Below are 13629 nucleotides of genomic sequence, written 5' to 3'. Positions count from 1 at the left end.
GGTTAACAAAGAAGCTCGAGAACAAGTTAAGGACCGCACAAAGAGCGATGGAACGAAAAATCTTAGGAGTAACGTTAAGAGACAGGAAGAGAGCGGTGTGTATCAGAGAACAAACGGGATAGCCAATATTCTAGTTGACATTAAGCGGAAGAAATGGAGCTGGGCAGGCCATGTAATCCGTAGGATGGATAACCGTTGGACCATTAGGGTTACAGCATGGATACCAAGAGAAGGAAAGCGCAGTCGAGGTCGGCAGAAAACCAGATGGGGTGATGAAGTTAGGAAATTTGCAGGCGCAAGTTGGAATACGCTAGCGCAAGACAGGGGTAATTGGAGATCTCAGGGAGAGGCCTCCCTCCTGCAGTGGACATAAAATATAGGCTGATGATGATAATGATGATGATGTAAAGGAGGAAAGAGACGATTTATTCTGCAGCCCTTCAGGGAGCACGGCGCAGAACGCGCGTTTGCTCGCCGCCGTGCGTTCGCTCCCCGTGAAAGCTGGCATCCCTCGCGCGCTTTCACTCAAACATTCAGCATACGGCGGGCGGAGACGATTTCATCGCCGTTGGACGTCATACGGAACCTCACGGTGACGTTGACGGCAGAAATACGCTTTGAGTATCCATATAATTGCTATCGCAATAATAAATTAAGCAGCACCCCTTTTAGCGCAACGCTCAACGTTGGTCAACTTCGGTTGCTTCGTTTCACACTGGCATTCGAGATTGTGCCGCCACCATATCTCATTAGCCCACATAATCTCGCTCACACTTACGTGTCGGTTATGCACAAATTCCCATCATTCCGTCCCGAGGGTCGCTCCTACCAAAACCGAATTGACTGAAGCTTAGGACCCGTGATGAATGACGTCGAGAAGCGCAAACGAAATGTTGCGCCATCGGTGCAACACCAAAAACGATGAGAATCTCTTACCCATTTTTCCAGGATTCTCGATGATTCAGTAGCGAAAAGGTGGCTCTGCGGCTTGCGTGGCCAAACTGGAATAGGCACAGCAACGGGAACGTCGGTGTCTTCCTTTTTATTTCCTGGCTCGTGTCACATGCAGGTTTCACGTGGCACGCTGCTTTGCTTGCTGGTGCGTTAAGTAATGGTAATAACCCACTACGGGCCAAATGCCGGAGTTGAGAGAGAAGGGAAAAGATAGAGAGAAAGAAAGATAAAAAGGTATAAAAAATTGAGAAGGAAGAAGTGCAAATTTTACAAATAGTGACAAAGCATAATGCGACTATATAATAACTTGAAGAAAACAAGCAAAGCAAATTTGCAGCTAAAGTAAATATAGAATACAGCGAGACATTTTAGATAGGATTCAATCGTAATTGAGGGAATCAAAATGGTAATATTTTTGGCCCATGGAGGTATTCACAAATAGACATTGCAAACGTTTCTGTGACCGAAACGTAAAACGGAGGCCATGAAGGAAAAGAAGATTACAGGAAATCTACTTATTTACATCTACATCTACTTATTTACTTGACCATCTGGGTCTTGAATAGGTGGTAGCTCAAAAAGAAAGGTTCGATGAATTCAGATTTATTACAATCATGGAATAGACAGGACGGCGCCCGACCAGGGGTTGAGTTCACGAAGTTTTCATTCGTAAATTCTCTGTCATTGGTTGGTCGGTATCGCTAATAATATTTCCAGAACCAGGATTGGCTAGGATTTGCTTTTTATGAATAATTGTAGCTTAAGATCGTTTTATGAATAACGGCCTAGGCCAGTGTGAGGTAAAATTCAGTTATAGAGTAAAGGCGGCACAATTTAGTGCAATAACTTTACAGCTCACGTATGACACGCCATTCGTAACTCCACTAACAAAACTGGTCGTGAAAGTCTGATGTTGGTAAAGAGGCGTTTTGGGGGATCTTGACAGAGTGAGAATTTTCTTAGGAGTGGCGACATAGGTTGATGACATAGAATGATGTTGAACGCGTGTGAAACTAAAAAATAAAGACCTCACGATTCCCTTCTTTTCTTTTCATGATTAATTGCAAGCGCGGAGTCGGTATGTCACGTAATGCGTTGAGCGGATTGCCGCTGGTTTATTGGATGCATAGATTTAAATGGCGGCAGTGAGATTAGGTGCAGCAACGAGGCTAGGAAATTTGTTTTTGACTTAAAACCCTGTGTACCGCGGACATCAGGAGTGAGAATACACCTTTGCGCATGATGGGCATCAAGACATAGGTGGAAAACGTGATTATTATATGAGTTTTTAGCTAACTCTTAAAAGCCTAATTATTGTAGGTTACTGTGTATTCGATGGATTGGAGGCACGTGTGGCAGATAGATATATTGACACGTGAACGTGTTTATCTTTCTTGGTTGAACGCGTTTCACCGTCTAGCAAATGTTATCGCTCAGCGCAGGACGCGCCTGCGCGATAATTTTAATAATCATTTCTCGAATGTTATCGATGGTTCCATCCGCTGTCTGTTGTCGCCGAACGTTGTGTAATCTGATTGCATGTATGCGCGACGCAAATTGTGTGGTACTTTCTGCAAGGCACGTGGGCACCAGTGATTACTCTGGCACCTTCGATGACTGATGTATAAAAGCCGACGCGCTTGACCCACTGATCAGATTTTCCACAACCGCCGACTTTGCTCGCCACTATCGTTGTGCTTTTGAGTGTTACTCGTTTTGTGGGCACAAGTTCACCCAATAAGAAGTTAGTTTTCGTCATTCACAATTTTGCTGCTGTGTTATTGACAGTCCCTACCAGGTGAAAATATTGTGCGGATTACCAGATTATATGTGAATTACCTGAAGGTGCGGACATTGCATCGCACGACAAGTGCCGACAGTTATTTTGCTGTGAAACTCTTAAGTTACTTTAAATATAAAAAAATGTTTTTCTATATAGTCAACTTAATTACTGGGAATGTGTTGCACTCCAGAATCCAAGCCCCTTCCTCCGGGCTGTTCTGAAGGCACGTCCGGTGAACAAGAATTCTGACACTATAAAACCAGTTTGAGCATATTCGTTGCCAAAATATTGTACAAGACTCATTGGTGTAAGGCCCCGGCCACACTAGAGGGAAAAAAAAATCAGCAGCAACACGTAAGACTGCTTACGTATTGCAATGCGTACACATTATAATTGCTTAGGTGAAATGTTTTCGATTTATGTTTTCGACATGCATTAAAGTTCTTTCTGCTGAATCGGTGTATGTGTTTGGGTATACGTTGTCCACAAAGCGGAAACGTTCGGACCATTTTACTGCAGAACAATGAATTTTTTTTGTGTGTTCGCTTGCTTCGTTTTCTGAGGCGTGCTGCCGTGGGTGACCACGTTTCACAGCTGCCGCTGAGGTACACGCTTCGGAGCGCATCGTAGTAGTCACAGCACCGATGAAATCCGAAGTGACGTGCGGGAGCCAGCGAAGTGACGTGTGCATAGACGCACAGACGAGGCGCACCTCATTTCACGGTGTAAGAAGAACAGGTGCTCCGACGATGCCGGGACCGCTGGTGAGAAACGCGTCCCACTAATGGTGGTGTTTCACGTCTGCACCGCTGCCCGGCAGCACACGTTAGGAGGCTGAAAAAGCGGGAAATTCGAACGTGTAATTGTAACTGTACGCAAAGCGCGTCGAAAAGAATTAAAACTAATTTTTTACTATTTCTGCCTTCCACTATAATAATTAAAGTCCCTCAGGCGCTAAAACAGATGATAATTTCTCCCACAGTGCATGACAGCAGACGGCGTGTGTCGATCCTTGAAGCGGTCGCCGACAAGCGGCGCGGGCAGACGATAAGCTCTTAGTTAAGCAATCTTTACATCAATATTGAGCAATCTATCATCGTCGTTCTTGGTAAGCGCTTAAAAAATTCAGACAAGCAGTCCGAATCTCAAGAGAGGGAAGGGAAGTCTGCATCTCCAGCTGCGACGTTGCTTGGTGGAGGCGGATTGTAGGCAAGAAGCGATTCGCACCAAATTGCAACAGCGGGTCTTGCATGTGCGAAGACGGAGTTCCCATGCTCAGTGAAACGAGCCGACTGCATGAGTTCGTAGGATGCTCTCGAACGTGGAGACCAAGTCCTGCGACCAGGAGATCGAGTACGGGTGCGAGAAGCACTTTGACACGGCGTACGTCACAAGTTCATGGACAGCAGTGCATGATAAATTTGTTCTCGTCAGCACATCCAGAAGAGCAAATTTGATAAATATGGCTACGCTAGTGTAAAACTAGGCTACGAGATAGGCCACATGGGTACGTACGTGCCTTCTGCACATCGATTGACATCTTTTTTTTCTTTCTTTTTTGTGTTTACAAGTTGCATTGATCTCTAGTCTCATTTCCGTCGTGAATGTTTAATAACTGTCAGTGCGGCACTGAGAGAAATAATTTACGCTTTGGTTTCGAAAATGCAGCAATGCACCTCAGCAATTAAAAATCCCATTTTAAGATTTAGTAACGTAGATACAGTGACTTAAGGTTTGTCGCAAAAAACAGTCGCAGGCACTGCAAAAAACACATGCTGCAAAGCGCGCTCCCAGCACGGTGGCCAGGGAATGTCTGGCCTCCCGGCGCCCCAGCCGCCCAACCTCCTAAAGTCCCTATATAAGAAAAGTACCCCCATCTACTCTTTCCTTCGTCGTCTCCTCTCCTAAAGCGCGTGCTTTTTTTCTTTATTTTTTGCTTGCGAAAGCAAGTCGACGGTGGCGGCCCTAGAAAGTCCACGTTGAAACTTTCAGGCCGGGAGCGCGCCGCCGCCGCCGCCGGCAACTGCGGCTGCGCAGAGGACTTTCAACATGGCTCTGACGCGGAAAAAAAACAAAATATAAAGAAGTCAAAGCGCGCGCTATCATCGTCCAATCGGAGATACAGGAAAGAGCGAAGCGGCGTTGATAAAAGGATGGCGGGACTTTTCTTATATAGGGATTATTCGTCCAATCAGAGATACAGGAGAGAGCGAAGCGGCGTTGATCAAAGGACGGCGGGACTTTTCTTATATAGGGATGTTAGAACCTCCTAGTTGCTTGCGCCCCTAGCGGTCGCCCAACATTAGTGAGACGCGCCGCGCACTTCTGTCGGAGCACCTGCTCTTCTTACACCGTGGCAGTGACGGAAGCAGTGACGTGACGTGTGCACTGACGCACGCACTAGGCACTTAAGTCAACCCAAACTGTGGAGCTATCGTGGCGTCGGGGAAGCGTGCTCGATTCGCACTCCGGAGGCCCGCGTTGATTGCCACCCACACCGAAATGTACCAAACTTTTTTTGAATTCTATTATTTGGCTTTGTTTACAGAAGCCAGCCTGATAAATTTGACGTCAATCCCAGCACTCTTGACGTCAGTCCGAGAATTTCTGACATACTTGTATACTTCCCGCCGTCGGCCATTTTTGGTATTACCTTTCAGTCACGCCGCCGACGACAACGCCAGATTTTCGAGTAAGGGGCATATAATGCTTTCGCATTAAAACGGGCGGTGCCGGCGTTTCTTTCCGTGCCGGCGTTCTGTCGGTGGCAAAACGAGCGCCGCGGATGCTGCCGTGTGGCAGAGTTTTCGTTTCGCGGGAGGAATTGGTCTTGGACCTATTTTCCACGGCTTTCCGCGGATGAGAACAATGAGAGCAGACCCTTCAGTGATGTGAGCGCGCCAAAAATGGTTGCATGCGGACACACCCGACTGCTCGATTCGCACTCGCGCGAAGTGTCAGCCGGACGACTTGTTTACCACTATCGCCTGCTCGCGTGAGCTGTAGTTCGCACTTGTCTTGGTCGGCTAGATTTGGTCTCATTCGCTTTTCTTTAGAGCGCAACCTTAAGGCGCCCGTTTCAGCTCTCAGGCGCCCGTAAGCTTGGAATAACTGAGCGAACGAGCATAGCGAAGGATGAAAGAGCGAACGCGGAGCGTAGCGGGAGATGAATGACGGAGATAGCGAAGAGAGCGCCAGGAGGAAAGCGGAGGAGGAAGGTGCAGCGGAACTATGAGGCGGAAGGCGGAGGAGGAGGGTTTGGCGAAAGCGTGATAAGAAAAGCGTAGTGCCGCTCATGACGGGCACTCGGGCGACGACCGCAAAGAGGCACCAGAATAGGGGCACCGGAATAGCGCACCTTCGTCTGTTCACCGATGGCATGCGGCGAGCGCGTCCAACGATACCATATATAGAATGAAAGCGCTGCAAGAGCGGAGGTCTACCTTCGGCGGCTGCTGCGAATCGAGCCCACGCGTCACTCACGCGCTTCGCTCCGTTTACAATGTGCCACAAGAGACAGACTGTCCGCGCCAGCGAGTATATTGCATTAGAGAGTATCGTAATCGTCGGTGAACTTTATTGCGATAGCAATTATATGGACAATCTAAGCGCATTTCTGCCATCGCCGTCGCCGTGAGGTTTCCTGTAATGTCCAACGGCGATAAAATCGTCGCCACGCGCCGTACGCTGTGTGTTCGAGTGAAAAGCGCACGAGGGTGAGCCGGCAATCGCGGCTCAATGCAGCGCACGCGAGGGAGGAAGGCCGGAAGCGCGCGGTCTTCTTTCGCGCGCGAGGCACGGGGGCGAGCCGGCGGACAGGGAGAGGCAGAGGGGGGGGGGGGGTTGCGTTCTGCTCCGTGAGCTGCTACTCACAGCGCGGCCGCACGGGCGCCGTATCTTTAAAGCGATCTGCGATGTGGGCGAAGTGCATGCCCGCGCGGGCCTCATCTGGTCACATCGACTGGCTCTGAGCCACTATGGTAGTCATGTGAAATCATGACAATATGTCTCGTGTGGAACACTGCACACGGAGGAAAGTGTGGCGCGACTGCCTCGCTTATCGGGAGATCGCGAGAGGCAGCACGTGGGTGTCGGGCGGGCGGGATTCTCAGCAGCCGCCGTGGACAGACCTCCGCTCATGCAGCGCTTTGTTTCAATATCTGGTATCGGTGGACGCGCTCTCCACATTGCATCGGAGAACAGACGACGGCGCGCTGTTCGGGTGCCATCTCTTAGCGGTCGTCGCCCCAAAGCCCGTCTTGAGCGGCACTAAGCTTTTCTCTCGCTTCAACCAAACCCTCCTCCTCCGTTTTCCGCCTCATAGTTCCACTGTACCTACCTCCCCCGCTTTTTTTCTCGCGCTCTCTTCGCTATCGCCGTATTTCATCCCCCGCTGCGTTCCGCATTCGCTCTTTCACCCTTTGCAATGCCCGTTCACTCGGTTACGCCTATGGATGACGCCGACTCGAAACGCAGGAACGGGCGCCCGAGAGCTGCGCTCTAAAGAATAACGAACGAGACCAAATCAAGCTAACCAAAACAAGTGTGAACGAGAGCTCACGTGAGCAGACGATAGTGCAAAACGAGTCGCCCGCAGGCTGGAGTGCGAATCCAGCGGTCGAGTGGGTCGCATGACACCCGTTTTGCCCGCTCACATCACTATATTAAGGAGGCTTCTGAGTACGCGGCACGCGGCAAGCCGCGGAAAATCGGTCCACGACCCATTCCTCCCGTGGAACGAAAACGCTGCCACGTGGCAGCTTCCGCAGCACGCGTTTTGCCGCCGACAAAACGCCGGCGTGGAATAAAACACCGGCACCGCGCGTTTTTCCTCTAGTGTGGCCAGTGTTTTGCAGCAATGTTTCTTGTACAATATTCTGGGAACGATTATGCTCAAACTGGTTTTATAGTGTTAGGATTTTTGCTCGCTGGACGTGCCTTCAGAACAGCCAGGAGGGAGGGGCTTGAATTCTGGATTGCAGCACATACTCAAGATAATGAAGTTGACTACTTAGAAAATTTTTTTTAAATTAATGTAAAATAGGAGTTTCACAGCTAGATTAGTGTCGGCACTTGTCGTACGAAGCAATGTCCGCATCTTCAGGCAATCCGCCAATAGATGCACAATATCTCTATCTGCCACGCGTGCATCCAATCCATCCAATATACAGTTACCTAAAAGCACTGCATTAGTTGAGTTTTCAAGATTTAGCTAGAAATTCGCAGCACATCATATATTAATCACGTGTTCCACTTATATGGTTTAGTGCCCATAATGCGCAAAGGTGTGTTCTCATTCCTGATGTCCGCGGCTCACAGTGTGTCAATTGTCACAAAAAGTTGTCGCAGTTTCGCCTGAAAGGCGAAGCATCAATTGCGATAGCAAATTTGTAGAGAGCTATACGGAGTAAAGATAGTAGCTTTATCAGCTGTATAAACTTGGATATGCAGCAGCACCGGCAACACGCAGAACTGTTGTCGACGCCGCCAGCGTTTTGCCCGCGTTCGCACAAAATGCGTGCGGCGTTGGTGACTGTTGACGGAGCCTCTGATATAAATAGGCACTTGGTGCCGCAGCTAAACATCCGCTCCCTTCCCTCCCCCTCTCCCCCCCGCCCCCCCGCCACGGCCTTTCGTGCGTCAGAAGGCGCGTTTGATCTACATATATGGTGATTGTAAAGGAGGAAAGAGACGCCAACTTCTGCAGCCCTTAGGGGAGCACGGCACAGAACGCGCGTTTGTTCTCCGCCGTGCGTTCACTCCCCGTGAAAGCGCGCGTCCCTCGCGCCCTTTCACTCGCACATACAGCGTCCGGAGCGATTTCATCGCCGTTGCCGTCATACGGAACCTCACGGGGACGGCGACGCCGACGGCAGAAATCTGCTTTGGAGTGCCCATATAATTGCTATCACAATAAAAAATTCATAGTTTCACTCGAAAGGCAAAGCATCGATTGCGATAGCAAATTAGTAAAGAGCTATACGGAGTAAGGATAGTAGTTTTATCACGTGTATAAACTTGGACATGCAGCAGCATTAGCAACGAGCAGAACTGTTCTCGACGCCGTCGGCATTTTGCCCACGTTCGCACCGAACGCGCGCGGCGTTGGTGACTGTTGCCGGTGCCTTTGGGGACGGATCGGAGGTTTTCGACGAGATCAGAACGGGACACTCGTCGAGCAGCGTCGGAAGTCTTTACCACCTTCTCGCCTCAGAACGTTTTTATATAAATACGCATTTGGTGCCGCAGCTAAACGTCGCCTCCACTCCCTCCCTCCCATCCCCCCACGATCTTTCGCGCAACAGAATAAGTCGCGTTTGCTCTCTATATATGGTGATTGTAAAGGAGGAAAGGTGCGCTAAGTTCTGCAGCCCTTCAGGGAGCACCGCGCAGAACGTGCGTTTGCTCTCCGCCGTGCGTTCGCTCCCCGTGAAAGCGCGCGTCGCTCGTGCGCTTTCACTCGCACATACAACATACGGCGCGCAGCGACGATTTCTACGCCGTTGACGTCATACAGAACCTCACGGCGACGGCGACGCCGATGGCAGAAATCCGCTTTGAGTGTCCATATAGTTGCTATTGCAATAAAAAGAATAGTGATGTCTTTAATCTTTAGTTTCACACACGTTCACCACAATTATATGTCACGAACGTATGTCAAAACAGCTAAGAAAATTCCCACTCTCTCAAGATCCCTAAATACGCAGATTTATCAACATCAGACTTGCTCCATCTGTTTTGTTGGTAGAGTTACGAATGGTGTCTCATACATCTGCTCTAAAGTTATTTCACTAAATTGGGCCGTCTTGCTTCTATATCTGAATTTTTCGTCACACAGACCTGGGCCGAGATTCACAAAAATATCATCATCATCAGCCCATATTTTATGTCCACTGCAGGACGAAGGCCTCTCCCTGTGATCTCGCACACCAGGCGCATCATCCGTCTCCTGCATCTTCCAGTCCTGATGAGCCCTTAGTTCTGCACCGCGGACACGCGCGCGACCGCATGGTCACATTCAGAGAAATCCTCCTCCACTACTGCAGAGAGCGATTACGCTACCCACCAGCACACAAAACACTGAATAAATCACAATCCACCACTTGGCGACTACTTCAGACGCGAACTTTCCCAAACCCCTTGCTATACCACCGAATTTACCCCGATGCATACTCCCCACTCTGCAAAGCCTGCGAGGCCCGCGCTGACCTCGATCACATCATCTGGGCATGCCCGAAAGCTACACCCACCAACACTCACCGCACTAACACTACACACATCATAACTACGGCCGAGCAGTGGGAGACTTTGCTGCTCAGCTTGGACCCAGAAGAGCAGCTCTGGGCCGTCCGGATGGCCGAAGACGCCGCCAGAAAACAAGGGCTGGCCGCCGTCTGAGGAAGGGGAGGCCTGGGGGTTAGTCTCCCAAACCCCGCCGCCCCCAGACCCCATCATGGACAAAATAAAGTTTTATCTCTCTCTCCCTGTGATCTCCAATTACCCCTGTCTTCCGCTAGCGTATTCCAACTTGCGCCTGCAAATTTCCTAACTTCATCATCCCATCAGGTTTCCTGCCGACCTCGACTGCGCTTCCCTTCGCTTGGTATCCGTTCTGTAACCCTAATGGTCCAACGGTTATCCATCCTACGCATTACATGGCCTGCCCAGCTCCATTCCTTCCGCTTACTGTCAACTACAATATCGGCTATCCCCGTTTGTTCTCTGATCCACACCGCTCTCTTCCTGTCTCTTAACGTTAGTCCTAAGATTTTTAATTCCATCACTCTTTGTGCGGTCCTTAACTAGCGTTACGTGCATTGCTCCGCTGAAGTGGTTTATCACATTCCCCTCAGCTGTGGCAAGTGCTATATTGGGCAAACGGGGTGCTGCGTCAATGACCGAATGAGAGAGCACGCAAATCTTTTAAAGAAGGATACCAGCGCGCCCATGTCTGCGCATTGCAGGTCTTGTCCCGACTGTGAACCGCTATTTTTTAATGTCAGGATCCTAGGTAAAAGCAAGTACAAAACCGCTCGCGAACGGTTAGAGGCCTACCACATCCAAATCAATGGTCTAGCCTGTGTTAGACAAACCACTGTTACCCTTTATGATTCGGAAATGAGATTGCTAAGCATATAATGTGACTACACTGGCTTTCGCTGACTGGTGCCCTTTGTGTGTTTTATGCGTTCGCGCATGCGTATGTTTGTGTATATATAGGATGCCCTGCTTCGGAATAAACAGTTGTGAGTGTAGCGCTCGTCTTTCCTTTCCTCTCGCCTTTCACTGTTGTCTTTTATTTCGAGTTTTGCGCTACTAAGTATCATGTTCAGTAAACACCCATTCGCCCAAGAAGAAGTTGTTCTCCGCTTTATGGTTTCGGTCGCAGGAAGCTTTACAATGATTATTTGCGACGACCTCCATGGGACAAAAATATGACTGTTTTGACTCCCTGAATTACGATTGAATTCTTCGAAAAATGTTTCGCGGTATTCTGTATTACTTTATTAGCTGCAAATTTGCTTTCCTTGTTTTTTTTTTCATTATTATTAGTCGCACTACACTTTATCACTGTTTGTACAATTTGCACTTCATCCTGCTCAACTTTTAAAACCTTTTTTCTTTCTTTCTATCTCTCTCTTTTCCCTCTGCTCTCAACTCCGGCATTTGGCCCGTAGTGGGTAATTGCCATTAATTAACAGTGTCATTATTTAACGTACCAGCAAGCGAAGCAGCGTGCCACGTGAAACCTGCACCTGACAAGTGACACGAGCGACGAAATAAAAAGAAAGACACCGACGTTCCCATCGCTGTGCCTCTTCCAGTTTGCCCACGCAAGCCACGGAGCCACCTTTTCGCTACTGAATCATCGAGAAGCCTGAAAATGGGTAAGAGATTCTCAACGTTGTTCGTGTTGCACCGATGGCGCAACATTTCGTTTGCGCTTCTCCACGTCATTCATCGCGGGTCCTAAGCTTAAGTCAATTCGGTTTTAGTAGGAGTGACCATCGGAACTGAAAGATGCGAATTTGTGGATAGCCGACACAGAAGTGTGAGCGACATTCTGTGGGCGATTGAGATATGGGCTCGTACAGTCTTGAGTTCCAGCGTGAAACGAAGCAACCAAATTTCAGCACGGTTAAGCGTTGGGCTAAAAGAAGTGCTGCATAATCAATGATTTCCAGCCCATTAAACAAGGATGACAGAAAAGCATACATAGACAGCTGCCCTTACAACTGAACTTTATTATCCTGAGCGCAGCTATAAATGCACTTTTAACCAGGGAAACGGGAAAGGGCAACACGGGTTAGGTACAAAAATTGTAATTTGCGGAAGGCAACCAACCACGCGTGTCCCTTATTTCGCGCCAGGAAATCACACTCCTTTCTTGACAGGGAAAGCGGAGCCCTAATGACACGTTGCTAGCCTGTTCAAAAATTTCTGACGTTTCCATGATTTCTCGTGTGATTATATCCTTGCCTTTCGCGACCGAAGTACCACCAGCAATGTGCAACCAGTGCTGATAATTGGCGTGCATTCAGCAGCGCCACAATACACAACCTAACCGGTGGAGGGAGCACTCTTTGGTATAATACGCTGCGATTTTGCATCAGCAAATTCGCCGCTCATCCTGAGGCACATCTGTTCAGCGTCTGACTCGACAGGGTGCTGGAACATAGCAGCGAACAGTCTTCTGGACAAAACTTGACTGCACGTGTACGGCGTTATCAAGGCGTCGATGCAGGCGCAAGTGTGTTACCGTTTAAAATTTCCTGTCAATTTCGTTGCCTCTCTGTACCGGACGGGGTGAGTGTAATTCACAAAGGTAATCCTAATACCGCAGCTCCTGCTGGTGAGTGCTTCCTTCCTTATGCGAAATTCCACAAGTGCGCTTCACCTCGTATATTATTTGACCAACGCAGGTCCATAGAAATAGAAATAAAGCAGGAGCGCGCGAGCTGGTTCCGCTATCCTTGCCACTGGGGGACCCAGTGGACTGGATCACTTGGGCCCCCACTGATTGGCTTGAGCTGTACGAGCACCAAGGTGACAGGCCCCTAGCTCCCAGCCTATTACATTGTCGCTCGTACAGCTCCTGCCAGTCAGTGACGCCCGAAATTGACAACATACTCCACCACACCCACCTTCTCAGCTCTTCCACCTCGCAACTTCGCTGCTTACTAGACTACACTCAGCTCAATGCTGCCCTGAGCGGAAGGTCGCCCATCCCGTGTAGAGACCCTAATAGTTTTTATGATCTTACTTTCGGTATTTCGTGTATCCGCTAATGAAAACGTCAAACTTGTGCTGCTCCCGAACCCCCGCCCCTGATTTGGTAAATCACAGAAAAGCACCACCCGCTGTTTAGTATATGCAGAAGCCATTCGCCCACGTCGATATAATCGTTACACGTTCTGACGTGACCCAAGCTGATGGTACGACACTTACAGCGAGGCAGATTTGGATGCAAGGTCGTTTCATTAAGTTGCGACCTTAATGGCACAATAAAGGGGCAGACATTCATAACATTTCGAAAGATCCCGTAAGGGGGCGAAGCTTCGAAAATTTAGTCATTCGCAGTATCGAACCAAGGCGCAGTTTAACTAAAGCAGGATGGTAATGCACTGGATTGTGGGGCCACTCGTCTAACTGACTTTAGGCGAAGATGTCAATGGGAATGCAGGACAATGTGCTGGCGAAGAATTGGCAGTGTTACATTACCGATGGCTGGCAAAACTTTACATCGGGAGCTGGTATGCAATGAAATTAGTTAGGATTGTTTTCTGAAAATAAAAAAAAGTTATGATCTAAGGACTGTAAGGCGCAAAAGCAAAATTCACCATGGTGATCATTCGTAAGTGTTATATACCATCGGCCGACCATCTTCGCCA

The sequence above is a fragment of the Dermacentor silvarum genome, chromosome 7 (assembly GCF_013339745.2).
Source record: "Dermacentor silvarum isolate Dsil-2018 chromosome 7, BIME_Dsil_1.4, whole genome shotgun sequence".
Lineage (NCBI taxonomy): Eukaryota > Metazoa > Arthropoda > Arachnida > Ixodida > Ixodidae > Dermacentor > Dermacentor silvarum.
This window is presented reverse-complemented; position numbering follows the sequence as displayed.